A 16,594-nucleotide genomic window follows, 5' to 3' on the forward strand; every position below is an offset into this window, starting at 1 on the left:
GTACAGTGCTCTGCTCACAGTAAGTGCTCAATAAATACGATTGATTGAATGAATGAATGAATAAACCCTAAGCCTAACCTCAACCCTAACCCTAACCCTATCCATAACTTTAACTGTAACTCTAACTTAACACTAACCTTAACCCCAGCCCTAACCTAAACACTAACACTAACCCTCAACCTAGAGAAGCCCTAACCAAATCTCTAGCCCTAATCCTTATCCTAGGCCTAACTCTAAACCAAACCCTAACCCAAACCCTAAATCTAGGCCCAAATCTCATCCTAAATCTAACCTTAAGACATTGCTCTAGCCTGGGTGCTAAACCTAATCCTAACCATAATTCTATAACCATAACCATAATCAAATAACCATAACCCAAAACCTTACCATAACCTTAACAGTAATGATAAATTCATCCAATTGCATTTATTGAGCACTTACTATGTGAAGAGCACTGTACTGAGGGCTTGGGAGAACACAATATAATAATGAACAGACACATTCCCTGCCCTCAATAAGCTCACTGTCTAAAGGGGGCGGCAGGCATTAATAAGAATAAATGAATTACACATCCGTACATGCATGCTGCGGGACTGGGAGGGGGAGTCATTCATTCAATAATATTTATTGAGCGCTCAATGTGTGCAGACCACTGTACTAGTCACTTTTTAATGGCATTTATTAAGTGCTTACTATGTGCAAAGCACTTTTCTAAGCGTTGGAAAGTACAATACAGCAATAAAAAAAGACAATCCCCGACCACACTGGGTTCCCAGTATGGGGGGTGGGAGAGAGACAGACATTAATACAAGGGAACAGACATCAATATAAACAAATCAAATGATCGATATATGCATCTATACATAGGTTCTGTGAAGGGGGGCGGGGAAGAGCGAAGGGATGCTGAGAAAGGGAGGGGGATCTGAGGAAAAAGGGGCTTAGTCTGGGAAGGCCTCTTGGAAGAGGTGAGCCTTCAATAGGGTTTTGAAGGGGGGAAGAGGGACTGTTTGGCTAGTGTGAGGAGGGAGCACATTCCAGGCCAGGGTGGGCGATGAGACAGGCGAAATCGGGGCACATTGAGAAGGTTAGCACCAGTGGAGAAGAGTGTGCGGCCTGGGTTGTAGAAAGAGAGAAGGGAGATGAGGTAGGAGAAGCCTTGTATTCTTCATGTACTATTTTTCTTCTTTCCAGGACAGTAGGTACGTCTGGGATTCTGTCCATTTTGTCAAAGTGACCACCTGCACAAGGAGGACATGATGCAGTAAGAGTTTTGCCACTACCAGGTTCAAGGGTTTCTGTTGTGCACTTGGGTGCAAGGATCTTGTGCTGAGAAAGTTAAGCGTTTTTCTCAAAACAAGCATACTGTTGTCTAGGAAGTGTAATCCAATCACTCTGTGTGACCTGACAGATTCTCTATATTGTGCTACAACTGCGAGATGGTGTCCAAACACCAGTCATCAGCCTCTAACATGTCATGTCAAGTGTCGAGTCACTGTAGATGGCACTACCATCCTTCCCGTCTCTTGACTCTATTCTCTCTCATTCACCCCACACATCCAATCCATCACCAAAGCATGCCGGTCTCACCTTCACAACATCACCAAGATCCGCCCTTTCCTCTCCATCTAAACCGCTAGCACGTTAGTACAATCACTCATCATATCCCGACTGGATTACTGCATCAGCATTTTTTCTGATTTCCTAACCTCCTGTCTCTCCCTGCTTCAGTCTATACGTCACTCTGCTGCCCGGCCTATCTTTCTACAGAAACGTTCTGGGCATCTCATCGCCCTCCTCAAAAATCTCCGTTGGTTGCTTATCAACATCCTTATCAAGCAAAAACTCCTCAATACTGGCTTCTCCCCCTTCTAGACTGTGAGCCCGTTGTGGGACTGTCTCTGTATATTACCGATTTGTACTTCCCAAGCGCTTAGTATAGTGCTCTGCACACAGTAAGCTTTCAATAAATACTATTAAATGAATGAATTCAAAGCTCTCCATCACCTTGCCCCCTCCTACTTCACTTCCCTACTCTCCTTCTACAGCCCAGCCCACACACTCCGCTCCTCTGCCGCTAACCTTCACACTGTGCCTCGTTCTCGCCTGTCCCACCGTCATTCATTCATTCATTCATTCATTCTTTCAATCGTATTTATTGAGCGCTTACTGTGTGCAGAGCACTGTACTAAGCGCTTGGGAAGTACAAGTTGACAACATATAGAGACGGTCCCCACCCAACAACGGGCTCACAGTCTGGAAAGGGGAGATAGAAAACAAAACAAAACATGTGGACAGGTGTCAAGTCGTCAGAACAAATAGAATTAAGGCTAGATGAACATCATTAACAAAATAAATAGAATAGTAAATATGTACAAGTAAAATCAGTAGGGTAATAAATCTGTACAAACATATATACAGGTGCTGTGGGGAAGGGAAGGAGGTAGGGCGGGGGGGAAGGAGAGGAAGAGAGGAAAAAGGGGGCTCAGTCCGGGAAGGCCTCTTGGAGGAGGTGAGCTCTCAGTGGGGCTTTGAAGGGAGGAAGAAAGCTATCTTGGCGGATGTGTGGATGGGAGGGCATTCCAGGCCGGGGGTCGGACGTGGGCCGGGGGTCGATGGCGGGACAGGCGAGAACGAGGTACAGTGAGGAGGTTAGCGGCAGAGGAGCAGAGGGTGTGGGCTGGGCTGTAGAAGGAGAGAAGGGAGGTGAGGTAGGAGGGGGCGACGTGATGGAGAGCCTTGAAGCCGAGAGTGAGGAGGTTTTCCTTCATGCAAAGCTTGATAGGTAACCACTGGAGATTTTTGAGGAGGGGAGCGACATGCCCAGAGCGTTTCTGTAGAAGGATAATCCGGGCAGCAGAGTGAAGTATAGACTGAAGCGGGGAGAGACAGGAGGATAGGAGATCAGAGAGGAGGCTGATGGAGTAATCCAGTCGAGATAGGATGAGAGATTATACCAACAAGGTAACGGTTTGGATGGAGAGGAAATGGCAGATCTTGGTGATTTTGTGAAGGTGAGACCGGCGGGTTTTGGTGACAGATTGGATGTGTGGGGTGAACGAGAGAGAGGAGTCGAGGATGACACCAAGGTTGCGGGCTTGTGAGACGGGAAGGAGGGTAATGCCGTCAACAGTGACAGGAAAGTCAGGGAGAGGGCAGGGTTTGGGAGGGAAGATACGGAGTTCAGTCTTGGGCATATTGAGTTTTAGATGGCGGGCAGACATCCAGATGGAGAGGTCCTGAAGGCAGGAGGAGACATGAGCCTGAAGGGAGGGAGAGAGAGCAGGGGCAGAGATGTAGATTTGGGTGTCATCAGTGTAGAGATGATAGTTGAAGCCGTGGGGGCGAATGAGTTCACCAAGAGAGTGAGTGTTGATTGAGAACAGAAGGGGGCCAAGAACTCACCCTTGAGGAACCCCTAGAGTAAGGGGATGGGAGGGGGAGGAGGAGTCCGCAAAGGAAACTGAGAATGAATGACCGGAGAGATATGAAGAGAACCAGGAGAGGACGGAGTCTGTGACCCCTGGCCTGGAATGCCCACCTTCCTCAAATCCACCAAACTAGCACAATTCCCCCTTCAAAGCTCTACTGAGTGCTCACCTCCTTCAGGAGGCCTTCCCAGACTAATCGCTAATACACATCACTTGTGTATATATGTACATATTTATAATTATAATTCTATTCATTTTTATTAATTATGTGCATATATGTATAATTATTTTATTTATAATGGTTCTGCTGATGTCTGTTCACTTGTTTTGATGTCTGTATCCCCTGTTCTAGAGTCTGAACAGGGATTGCCTGTCTTTGCTGCTTTCAGCGGGAGGGCCCAAAGACCTCAGAGAGTCGTAGTATGATGCTCTTTCTGGACAGCGATCGCCTCCACCTGCAGAACTACCATCCCCGTCGTGTCCCACGGCCTGTCTCCAAGCCACTGAGGGGCTCGCAGAATGAACTGATTCGTATTGGTGTCTGTCTCCTCCTGGAGATTGGAAGCTCATTGTGGCCAGGGATCGTGTCACTTTTATTTTTGGGCTGTACTCCAGCAAAAGCTGAGTGCAGTACCTGACGCACAGAAGGCACTCAATCAATACGATTGATCGAAGGATCAATCGACTGATTGAGTCAAGCACAACACCAAAATTCAGACTAGTGAGAGAGGAAGGAAAGTCATACTATCTACAGTGATGTGAAAGGAAAGCAGCTGGATCTGGTGCCGAGAGCTCTAATTCCGGCTCTTGACTATGTCACCCTGTCGGCAAGTCCCCTCTCTGTAAATGTCTGATTGATTCAGTTTTCTCTTACCTACTTTATCTCTTTCTGTATATTAACTTCTGTCTCCCCCACTAGACTGTGAGCTCAATGTGGAGGAGGGGTTGTGTCTGTTCATTGTTCATTCACTCATTCATTCAATCGTATTTATTGAGCGCTTACTGTGTGCAGAGCACTGTACTAAGCGCTTGGGAAGTACAAGTTGGCAGCATATAGAGACGGTCCCTACCCAACAGTGGTCTCACAGTCTAGAAGAGTAGGCTCACAGTCTAGAAGACTGTTATAGAGTACTTTCCCAAGCTCTGAGGACAGTGCTTTGTATACAGTAAGCGGTCAATCATTGCGACTGAATGAATGAAGGAGTAAATGAATGAATTCTCAGGGCCTCAGTTACCTCCTCTGTAAAAGGGAAGGTGAAGACCGTGTGTCCCATGTGGGACAGGGGTGTGTCCAACCAGATTATCCTGAATCTACCCCATCGCCAAGGATGGTACCTGGCACATAGCAAGCGCTTACGAAAAAATACCAGTGGAAGAAAAAACAGAGACCAATAAAATTTTGGTGTGGGGACAGGGTTGGTATTGGAATAGAAGGAGGACCGTTTTGGACATGTGTAGTTGGAGGTGTCGGAGGGCCCTAGTACACATGGTCCCTGGCCCAAGGAACTGGACAATGTGGACGGGAGGAGGGACAAAACATATATTTTCCCAGTAGTAGGACGTTACAGGGGATGACGAAGTAGAAAAGGACTGAAGCATCGGCTGAGCTCCGATGTAATACTCCAGAGTTGCCACAAGAGGGCAGCTGCCCGGATTCGCCTGGCCCCGGCCGCCTCCTCCGGATTCCCAGAGCCCCACCGCCATCCAAACAACCTCGCATCACCCTCGAGAAGCAGCGAAGGGAGATGGAAAAGGTGTCTAAGTCCCGGTTTGGACGCTTTTGTGCTGTGTGACCTTAGTCAAGACACTCTGGAATCTGTGTGCCTCAGCTGCCACACCTGTAAACCTAATAATAATAATGGTATTTGTTAAGCGCTTACTATGTGCAAAGCACTGGGATGAACTACGTGTTAAGCTCTCTTCCCCAGGCTGTGAGCCCCGATGTGGGATGCAGGCTGCCTCTGCTCTGGTCGTACGGTTCCCACACCCGCGATGGGCCAAGAATAATCGCTGAACCAACAGCACTGCGAGAAAGCAGAGGCGACAGAGGCCAGCTCAGGCATCCACCCAAACACGTGGCTCAGTGGAAAGAGCCTGGTCTTTGGAGTCAGTGGTCATGGGTTCAAATCCCGACTCCACCAACTGTCAGCTGTGTGACTTTGGGCAAGTCACTTAACTTCTCTGCACTGCAATTACCTCATCTGTAAAATGGGGATAAAAACTGTGAGCCCCCTCGATGGACACCCTGATCACCTTGTAACCTCCCCAGCGCTTAGAACAGTGCTTTGCACTTAGTAAGCGCTTAACAATTACCATTATTATTATTATTATTATTAAAAAATCCGGCCGTGTCACGGTGGGAGAGAGGGGGGGGATCTGGGCACAGAGACGTCTGGGAGTTGTAATCTGACCCTCGCCCTTGACAGGCCTTCACCTCCGCCTCCCGAACTACCAGTTCCATCGCGCCCAGCCACAGGCTCGAGGGCATGGGCCGGAGCGCGGAAGGTGCGGGCATCGTTTGCCTAGAACGTTTTCCGATTGAGATTGACAGTAATTATGGTATTTTATAGGTACTTGCTACCATTTCCTGTGAGGTGTAGTACAGAGAACACAGAGACCCCAAACTTAGTTCACATCGGGCTCCTTTCATTCCATTCGCTCACAGGAAAGATTACCAGACAATCAACTGCCAGGGCACTGAGAGGCCGCATATACTGAAGGCAGGCCCCTTAAATCGGGAGGCGTTTCATTGGCATGAGCCCTTTCCCCGCTGGTCCAGGCAACTGCCCTTGGCCCTCCCCAAGATGATCCCACTGGAGCAAACCCTCATTAGTACTCAGTGCTCTCGGTCAGATCCCCATGGAGATCAAGCCAGGCAGAGACTTAGTCAATCTCTGGCAGGAGGGTACTATGGAGGCTCAAGGCCCAAAGACCTCAGGGAGTCGTATTCTGATGCTCTCTCTGGACAGTGATCGCCTCCGCCTACAGAACTACCATCCCTGTTGTGCTACCACGACCTGTCTCCCGGTCGTTGAGGGACTCGCAGAAGGCTCGGGTAGCCGATAGCCTGGCAAAGGGCGGCTTTGTGCAGCGCTGCAGCCGCACTGAGCCTCTCCCCGCAACCCCCAGTTCCACAGCCCTTCCGTCTATAGCCGCAATGAATTGATTCCTATCTGTGTCCGTCATCCCCTGGAGATTGAAAGCTCACTGTGGCCAGGGAACGTGTCGCTTTTCTTCTTGGGCTGTACTCCAGCAAAAGCTGAGTACGGGTGCTCGACGCACAGAAGGCACTCAATCAAAACGATTGATCGAAGGATCGATCGAGTCGGACACAACACCAAAATTCAGACTTGTGAGCCAGGAGGGAAAGTCGTACGATCTATAGTGATGCGAAAGGAAAGCAGCTGGATCTGGTGCCGAGAGCTCTAATTCCGGCTCTTGACTATGCCACCCTGTGGACAAGTCCCCCTCTGACAATGTCTGATTGATTTATTATTTTCTTTCTTTCTTTATCTTTTTCTGTATATTAACGTTTGTCTATCTCTCTAGACTGGGAGCTCACTGTGGGCAGGGATTGTGCATATTTCTTGTTATGGTATACTCTCCCATGCTCTGAAGACAGTGCTTTGTATACACTAAGCGCTCAAACATTGCTATTTAGTGAATGAAGGAAGGAATAAGTTAATGAAATCTCGAGGCCTCAGTTACCTCCTCTGTAAAAGGGAAGGTGAAGACTGTGAGTGCCACGTGGGACAGGGGTGTGTCCAACCCGATTAGCTTGAATCTACCCCAGCGCCAAGGACAGCATCAGGCACGTAGCAAGCGCTTATGTAGAAATACCGGTAGAAGAAAAAACAAAGAGACCAATAAAAAAGCAGGTGCCGGGACAGGGTTGGAATTGGAAGAGAAGGAGGACGGTTTTGGACAGGTGGAGTTGTAAGTGGAGGAGGGCCCTAGTACACATGGTCCCCGGCCCAAGGAACTGGACAATGTAGACGGAAGGAGGGACAAAAATAGATTTTCCCATTTAGGAGGACGTCATAGAGGATGACGTAGTACAAAAGGACGGAAGGATCGGTTGAGTGCCGAGGTAATACTCGAGAGTTGCCACCACAGGGCAGCTGCTCTGATTCGTCTGGCCCCGGCCGGCTCCTCCGGATTCCCAGAGCCCCGCCGCCCTCCAAACAGCCTCTCACCATCCTCGAGAAGCAACGAAGGGTGTTGAACAGGGCGCAGGGCTGGGATGGGGCGGACCTGGGACCAAGTCCTGGGTTGGACGCTTTTGTGCTGTGTGACCTTAGTCAAGACACTCTGGAATCTGTGTGCCTCAACTTCCACACCTGTAAACCTAAGGATGAACTACGTGTTAACTCTCTTCCCCAGGCTGCAAGCCCCGATGTGGGACGCAGGCCGCCTCTGCTCTGATCGTACGATCCCCACACCCGCGATGGGCCAAGAGTAATACCTGAATCAACAGCATTGCGAGTAAGCGGAGGCGGCAGAGGCCAGTCCAGGCACCCACCCATACAATGAGATCTTGTCGCGCTGGGAGGGAGCGTGGCCTGTCAGATCTGGGCACAAAACCTTCTGGGAGTCATGGTCCGATGCGATCTTGACCTGCGTTGATGATGATGGCATTTATTAAACACTTACTATGTGCAAAACTTACTATGTTCTAAACGCTGGGGAGGTTACAAGGTGATCAGGTTGTCCCACGGGGGGTTCACAGTTTTAATCCCCATTTTACAGATAAGGTAACTGAGGAATAGAGAAGTTAAGTGACTTGCCCGAAGTCACAGCTGATAATTGGTGGAGTCGGGATTTGAACCCATGACCTCTGACTCCAAAGCCCGTGCTCTTTCCACTCACCTCCACCTCCTGATCTACCATTTCCATCGTGCCCCAGAGCAAAAGGCACAGGCGGCCGTTGGGTAGAACGTTTTCCACTTGGGATTGATAATAATTATGACATTTTTTAAGTACTTGCTACCACTCCCTGTGAGGTGTAGCACAGAGAACACAGAGACCCCGAATTCGATCCATATCGGGCTCCTTTCATCCCATTCGCTCTAGGAAGTGCTCACCACATAACCAATCGCCTAGGCACTGAGCTGCCCCATGTACTGCAGGCCGGCCCCTTAAATCGAGAGGCGTTTTTAATACATCCTTTCATTGGCATGAGCCCGCTCCCAGCTGGTCCAGGCAGCTGCTCTTGGTCTTCTCCAAAATGCTTCCACAGAAGCGAACCCTCATTATTTTCCAAAGAGAAGTAAAGTGACGCAGCAGCGCGGGGCACATAGTCTTGTGGGAGTTGTATTATGATGCTCCTTCTAGACAGCGTTCACCTTTGCCTACCGAACTACCACTCCTGTCATGCCCCGCAGCAGGGCCTGCGGCCATGTCTGGCCCTGTCTGGAGGAGAGGAAGAGTGACATGGTGGCTCAGGCACAAAGACCTCTCGGAGCAGTAATGTGATGCTTGTTCTAGACGGCGATCACTGACGCCTGAGGACTACCACTCCTGTAATGCCCCGCGGCAGGGCCTGTCACAAGGAGATTGAGAGTGCCATGGCGGCTCGGGCACAGAGACCTCTGGGAGTGGTGGTGGGATGCTTGTTCTAGACAGCTTTCACCTCTGCCTACATAATTACCACTCTCGCCATGCCCTGTGGGGAACTGGGGCCATTTTGTGGAGCGCGGAAGGCACTGGAAGTGGATGTTCAGGGTGTTTTCCCATTCATAACGATAGTAATTATCTTATTGGTTAAGTACCTGTTACCACTCCCCTTGAGGAGTCGCATAGAGAACACTGAAACCCTAACCTCCATCCAAATCATGCTCCTTTAATCCCATTCCCTCCTGAAAAAGTTCACCACACAACCTAGGGTCTAGGAACTGAGTAGCTTCACATACTGTGTTCAGGCATCTCACCCGGGCTGGGTTATAACACATCCCTGCAGTTGAATAAACCCACTCTGCACTGTCAAATGCAGATGTACTTTTCTCTACCAAAGATGCTCCCATAAGAGCGAACCCTCATTAGTCCCCGCCTTATACTTAGGGTTCCTATGTAGTCGAGCCCGGTCACCATGACAGACATTGAAGACCTGTCACGAGGTGAGGGATAGTGGCTTGGCGTCTCAAGAGACAAAGAGTTCTGAGAGTTATATTCTGTACAACATCTACTTCTGCCCAGCGAACTACCACTTCCGTCATAGCCCTACAGACAGGCACTCGGACATGTCTGGCCTTGTCACAAGGTGAGGGAGAGTGGCATGGTGGCTTGGGGTACAAAGACTTCTGGGAATTGTAGTGTGATGCTTGTTCTAGACAGCCTTCATCTCCATCTACTGAACTTCCTTTCCCATCATTCATTGTGGCAGACTCTCAGCCATGCCAGGCCATTTCCCGAGGGTAAGGAGAGTGCCGTGGCAGCGCGGGGCACAAATTCATCTAGGATTTGTAGTGTGATGCTCGTTCTAGACAGCGTTCACCTCCGCCTACTGAACTACCACTCCTGTCATGCCCTGCACCAGGGCCCGCCACCAACTCAGGCCCTGTCGCGAGGAGAGGGAGAGTGGCATGGCAGCTCGGGGAACAAAAAATTCCGGGAGCTGTAGTTTGATGCTCGTTCTAGACAGCTTTTACCTCCATCTACTGAACTTCCACTCCCCTCCGTCCTCGGAGGAGCAACGGTCATTTTAGGCCCTGTCACTAGGTGTGGGAGAGAGGCATGGCGGCACGGGGCCCAAAGATTTCTGAGAGTTGTAGGGTAATGCTTGTTCTAGCCAGCGTTCACCTCCACCTACCAAACTACCACTCCCACCATGACCTAAATAAATCAATTCTGGATGTAACTCATGAATTGTACTTTATTATATAATATAATATAATGCAGTATAATGGACTATGATACAATAATTCTGTGGATATGATACGCTTCATTCGCCCCTCCCTCAGCCCCACAGCATTTATGTACATAGATGTAATTTGTATGTTTATACCAATGTCTGTCTCCCCCTCTGGACTCTAACTAAGCTCCTTGGTGGTAGGGAATGTGTCTACCAACTCTGTTACACTGTACCCTACTCAAGTGCTTAGTACAGTGCTTTGCATACAGTAGACATGATTTATTGATTGATTGGAATGTACATAAGTGCCGACTCAACGGCACTTAATAATAGATAATGATAATGATTCCACCACTAGATTGTAAGACTCTTTAGAGGAGGGATCATGTCAACCTGTTCCATTGTACTCTCCCAAGGGCTTAATACAGTTCTCTGCACACAGTAAGCACTCATACTCTGTATTCATGTTCTGTGTACTATGCGTTCATACTCTGTGTCTGTGCAGACACTCCCCTGCTCACGGCGATATCCTTCAAACGGTACGTGGCCATCTGTCTCTCCCTGAGCTACTGGGTCATCATGGATGATGTGACCTGTGGGAAGATGGCGGCTGCCTAGTGGGTCTTTGGATCACTGAGTGCCATGGTGCCCAACATCACCACCTGCTTTGATTTATTTATGTTTGTGGGTGGGAAATGAGGGTCTCAGAGGGGCAGTCTACTGGAAAGGGCCCTGGAATGGCCCCTATAGACTGTGAGCCCTAGGTTGGGTAGGGACCATCTTTATAAATTGCCAATTTATACTTCCCAAGTGCTTAGTACAGTGCTCTGCAAACAGTAAGCGCTTAATAAATGCGATTGAATGAATGAATGAATGATTGAATGAATGAATGAATGGAAAGCTTAGTTTGGCTTCTTGTCTGCTATAATCTTGGGCAAGTTAATTAGCCTCTCCAGACCTCAGTTTCTTCAATTGTACTCTCCCAAGCATTTAATCATTCAGTCAGTCAAGCAGCTGGGAGAGTTCCATATAATAATAGTAATAATTATGGCATTTGTTAAGTGCTTACTATGTTCCAGACACCGTAGAGGATACAAGGAAATTGGGTTGGACACAGTCCCTTGTCCGACATGGGGCTCACAGTCTAAATCCCTATTTTACAGATGAGGTAACTGAGGCATAGAGAAGTTAAGGGTCTTGCCCGAAGTCACAAGCAGACAAGTGACAGAACCGGGATTAAAACCCATGACCTTCTGACTCCCTGTGTTCTATCGATTGCACCATTCTGCATCTCCTGTGAATTACATGCACATTCACTGCCCACAGCAAATTTACTGCCTAGAGGGGGAGACAAACATTGATATAAGTAAATAAATTCCAGGTATGAAAATAAGAGCTATGGGGCTGAGGGAGATGTGACTTAAGGGAGGAAATCAGGGCAAGGCAAAAGGGAGAGGGAGAAAAGGAAATGAGGACTTAGTCAGGGAAGGCCCCTTGGAGGAAATGTCCCTTCAATAAGGCTTTGAAGGGGGGCAGGGTCATTATCTGTTGGATTTGCGGAGGGAGGGTGTTCCAGGCCAGAAGCAGGATGTGGACGAGGGGTCATCGTCACGATAGACGAGATTGAGGTACAAGGAGAAGGTTGGTGTAAAAGGAGTGAAGTGTGTGGACTGGGTTTTAATCCAGTGCACAACACAGATTAAAGGAGCATCAAATTCCCAAAGGTCACAAATAGAAGCGTATAGATGACAAATTAGGGCTTAGTCGGGGAAGGCCTGTTGGAGGAGATAGGATTTTAATAAGGCTTTGAAGGTGGGGAGGGTGGTGGTCTGTCAGATATGAAGGGGGAAGATGTTCTAGGCCCGAGGCAGGATATGGGCGAGGGGTTGGAAGTGACATAGACAAGATCGACGCACCAACTGTACTACTTGAATGAGTCAATCAGTGGTATTTATTAAGTGCTTACTGTATGCAGAGCACTGTACTAAGCGCTTAGGAGAGGACATTACAATAGAGTTGATAGATACGTTCTCTGTCTACCCCTATCTATCCTAATCTAGCACGAGGGGGTTTATTTTAGCACAGTGCTTGGCACATAGTAAGCACGCAATAAATATGGCAGAGGACAAGGGTTCTAATTTCGGCTCTGCCATTTGTCTGCTGTGAGATTTTGGGCAAGCCACTTAACTTCTCTATGCCTCAATTACCTCATCTGTCAAATGGGGATTAAGACTTTGAGCCCTATGTGGGACACTGGACTGTGTCTAGTTGTATTTACCCTAGTGCTTAGAGCAGTATGTATTTATCCTAGTGCTTAGAGCAGAGCATGGCACATAGGAAGTGCTTAACAAATATCATTAAAAATGAAAGCACTCAATAAATATGATTAATTGAATATCTAGGAGCTGAAATCTTCAGAGTGCACATATCTCTGTCCTCCAATGGATCTACGCATAGTAGAGTGCTTTGCACACAGTAAGCACTCAATAAATACACCTTATTGATTGGTGGTAGAGTCAATGCTGATCTTTCACTTTTGAACAGACTGGAGGTGTTCCATTCTACATGAAAAATTTCCACTTCAGGACCCTCCCCAGTGCGGCCTTCATGTCCCGGTTCCTCAGGCTGTAAATGAGAGGGTTCAGAATGGGGAGCACCACGGTGTAGAACACGGACATCAGCAGGTCGAACATCGAGGAAGAGTGTGAGGGCAGTTTGAGATAGCCAAACACGTCTGTGGAGAAGAAGATAGGGGTGGTGATGATGAGATTGGGCAGGCAGGTGGAGAAGGCTTTGGCCGGCCTTCTCATTTGCTGGGATTTTTCTCAAATATTTCCCTGCCAGGACAGCATTTTCCAATAGTCAATCCATCCATCCATCAATCAATAGTATGGATTGAATGTCTTTCATTTGTAGATGTCATGCCGTGGGTAGAGGGGAGCAGAGGAGAAAATGCAAAGGAGGAAAGAGTAGGATTTAATCCTCATTTTACAGCTGAGGTAATTGGGACCCAGAGAAGTGAAGTGACTTGCCCAAGGTCACACAGCAGACACATGGCAGAACCAGGATTAAAGCCCAGGTGTTCTAACTCCCAGGCCCATGCTCTATCCACTAGACTTTCTCCGAAAATGCTCATTTACGAGACGGCAATGGGGACGAAACAACCGATGCCCAGAAACATGCTGAGGCCAGAACGGCGATCTCATCAATATAGCGTCTGGAACAGGAGAGCCGGATGAAGGAAGGGACGTCGCAGAAGAACTGACGGATGGCGTTGGTGTCACAGAAGAGGAGGGAGAACGTCAGGGCCATATGGATGCCTCCGTTCAGCCCCGTGCTGAGTCACGAGGTGGCGGCCATCTTCCCCCAGGCCCCTCGGTCCATGATGACCTCGCAGCACAGGGGGTTGCACAGGGAGGCATAGCAGTTGTAGGAAATCCCCGTGATCAGGGTCACTTTATATTGATGCTTGTTTACTTGTTTTGATGTCTGTCTTCCCCCTTCTGGACTGTAAGCCCTGTGTGAACAGGTATTGTCTCTATTGCTGAATTGTGCTTTCATAGTGCTTAGTACAGTGCTTGGCACATAGTAAGCGCTCAATAAATGCGATTGAATGAATGAATGAATAAATGAAGGATGAAGATCAAGGATGAAAAACCTTGTCACACTGTGTACCCCATCATTCATTCATTCACTCATTCAATCATATATAACAATAATAGCGTTTATTAAGTGCTTCTTATGTGCCAAGCACTGTTCTAAGTGCTGGGTTAGATACAAGGTAATCCCACTTGGGGCTCACAGTCCCCATTTTATAGATGAGGTAACTGAGGCACAGAAAAGTGAAAAGACTTGCCCAAGGTCACACAGCAGACAAGTGGCAGAGCCAGTATTAGAACCCATGACCTTCTGTCTCCCAGGCCCTTGCTCTATCCAGTATGTCATGCTGCTTACTATGTGTTTACTCTGTGCAAAGCACTGTACTAAGCGCTTGGGAGAGTATAATACAACAATAAACAGACACATTTCCTGTGCACAAGCTCACAGAGCTTCTGGAGGACAGAGCTAACCATGTGCCTTGGTTTCGTTGCACGTTCCCGAGCACTTAGCACAGAATTCGTCTCTCAGTAATCCATCGATCAATAGTATTTGTAGAGTGCTTACTGTGTGCAGGGCCCTGCACTACACTCCTGGAAAAGCACCATACACTCGGATTAGAAGTTGCAATCCCTGCCCTCAGTGAATCTTCAGACTACAGGAGGAGACAGACATAAATGAATTGGAGATAGAGTCCAAGGATGTGTATGAAAGAACTGTAGACTAGACTGTAAGATCCTTGTGGGAACCTGTGAGCCAACTATGATGATGATGATGGCATTTGTTAAGCGCTTACTATGTGCAAAGCACTGTTCTAAGCGCTGGGGGAGGTTACAAGGTGATCAAGTTGTCCCACAGGGGGCTCACAGTTTTAATCCCCATTTCACAGATGAGGTAACTGAGGCACAGAGAAGTGAAGTGACTTGCCCAAAGTCACACAGCTGACAGTTGGCAGAACTGGGATTTGAACCCATGATCTCTGACTCCAAAGCCCGTGCTCTTTCCACTGAGCCACGCTGCTTCTCCTATAACTATGTTTGTTATATTGTACTCTCCCTAGCTCTTAGTATAGTGCTCTGCACACACCAAGCACTCAAATGCGATTGATTGACTCATGTGAGACTGGGGTGAATATTAAAATGCTTAAAGAATATGCAACCATAATCATAGGTGATGCAGAAGGAAGGGCAGGTAGTGGAAATGAAGCCGTGATCAGGGAAGGCATCTTGAAGGAGATGTGATTTTAGGAGCGTTTCATCACTCGATAATTCCACTGATGAGGGAGCCAATAAGATAATAATAATAATAATAATAATAATGGTATTTCTTAAGTTCTTACTATGTGCCAAGCAGTGTTCTAAGCGATGGGGTAAATACAAGGTTAACAGGTTGTCCCAGGTGGGGTTCACAGTCATAAATCCCATTTTACAGATGAGGTAACTGGGGCACAGAGAAGTTAAGTGGCTTGTCCAAAGTCATACAGCTGACGAATGGCAGAGCTGGGGATTAATGAATTTGAGAATGCTTTGAAGTGCTCAGAAGCCGATAGCTAAGGGATCTCCCTCCCCAAGACTCTCTCCTAGGAGTCCCTGCTCTGGCCGGCTCTGTGCCCGAACTAATTGTTGCAGCTGGAGGCCGTGAGAATCCCAGGGGGGCGCTCCCCATCTATGCCCACATATCTCTCTCTTCGGCGATCCCGTGCTGAAGAAATATTGGTTTCCCCAACCCCCAGATGTGAAGAGCACCTGGAGAGGCATTCTGGTCCTTATCTCCTGATTGCCTCTATCAATTCCTTAGATCCTACAGAAAGGGCAGTAGGACCCTGGGAAGACGAAGAGATGTACAGCAGAGGCGACGGACGTCAGCTCGACCCCTAACCATCTTCCCACCGGCCACCAACTCCTGGAGAGATTTGGAAAAACAGGCTGGGGATAATCATTTCTCTGACTCCCAGCTCAGCTATTTCCAGCTCAGCTTCCTTTTCATATCCTCCCTCACGAGGCTAAGGATGGATTCTCCAACGCTGACTCCTACACAGCTCATCCAGTGGAATTATTTCTCCGGACCAGAGTGAGAATCTGTTTGCCTTTTTTTTTTCGCACCAGGACTGGTGATTAGGGATGAAACAAAGAACCCAACACTCCCCCCGCCCATTCTGTAGCCTCTATCGTATTTAAGAAAACGGAAATTGGGTATATGTGCTACTAATCCAGAGTATCTATTGAGCACTCTTTCTGTGCAGAGCAGGGGAAAGTTCAATATAGGACAGGGTCTCTACCCTCGAGGAGCTTGTGGTCTAGTCTGTCCTTGTGTGGCTTACTCCTGGCCCTACCTCAAAACTCCACACTGACTGCAAAATCGCAGATGCTGAAGAAATCAGGGAGAAAGCCTTGGCCATCACTAGCCCTCAATTACTAGACCTGTCCCAGCCAAACAGAGACGGTACATTCCTAAATGTGAGCCCAGGAGTGGCTTGGGAGAGAGTCAAGGGAACCAAAAGTGTGAATTGAGGTTCTCACTGACCTCGGGGAGATGAGGAGTGGGAAGCACTAAGGAAGAGTTGAGGGGTGAGAAGTGGTGTGGGACTGCAGATAGAGCCAAGACCTTGGAATAAGAAGGATCCGGGTTATAACCCTAGCTCGACCACTTATCTGCCATCTTCTGTGTAACTCTAGGGCAAGTCACTCCACTTCTCTATGCCTCCGTTTTCTCATCTGCA

This window comes from Tachyglossus aculeatus, chromosome 17, assembly GCF_015852505.1.
Source record: "Tachyglossus aculeatus isolate mTacAcu1 chromosome 17, mTacAcu1.pri, whole genome shotgun sequence".
Lineage (NCBI taxonomy): Eukaryota > Metazoa > Chordata > Mammalia > Monotremata > Tachyglossidae > Tachyglossus > Tachyglossus aculeatus.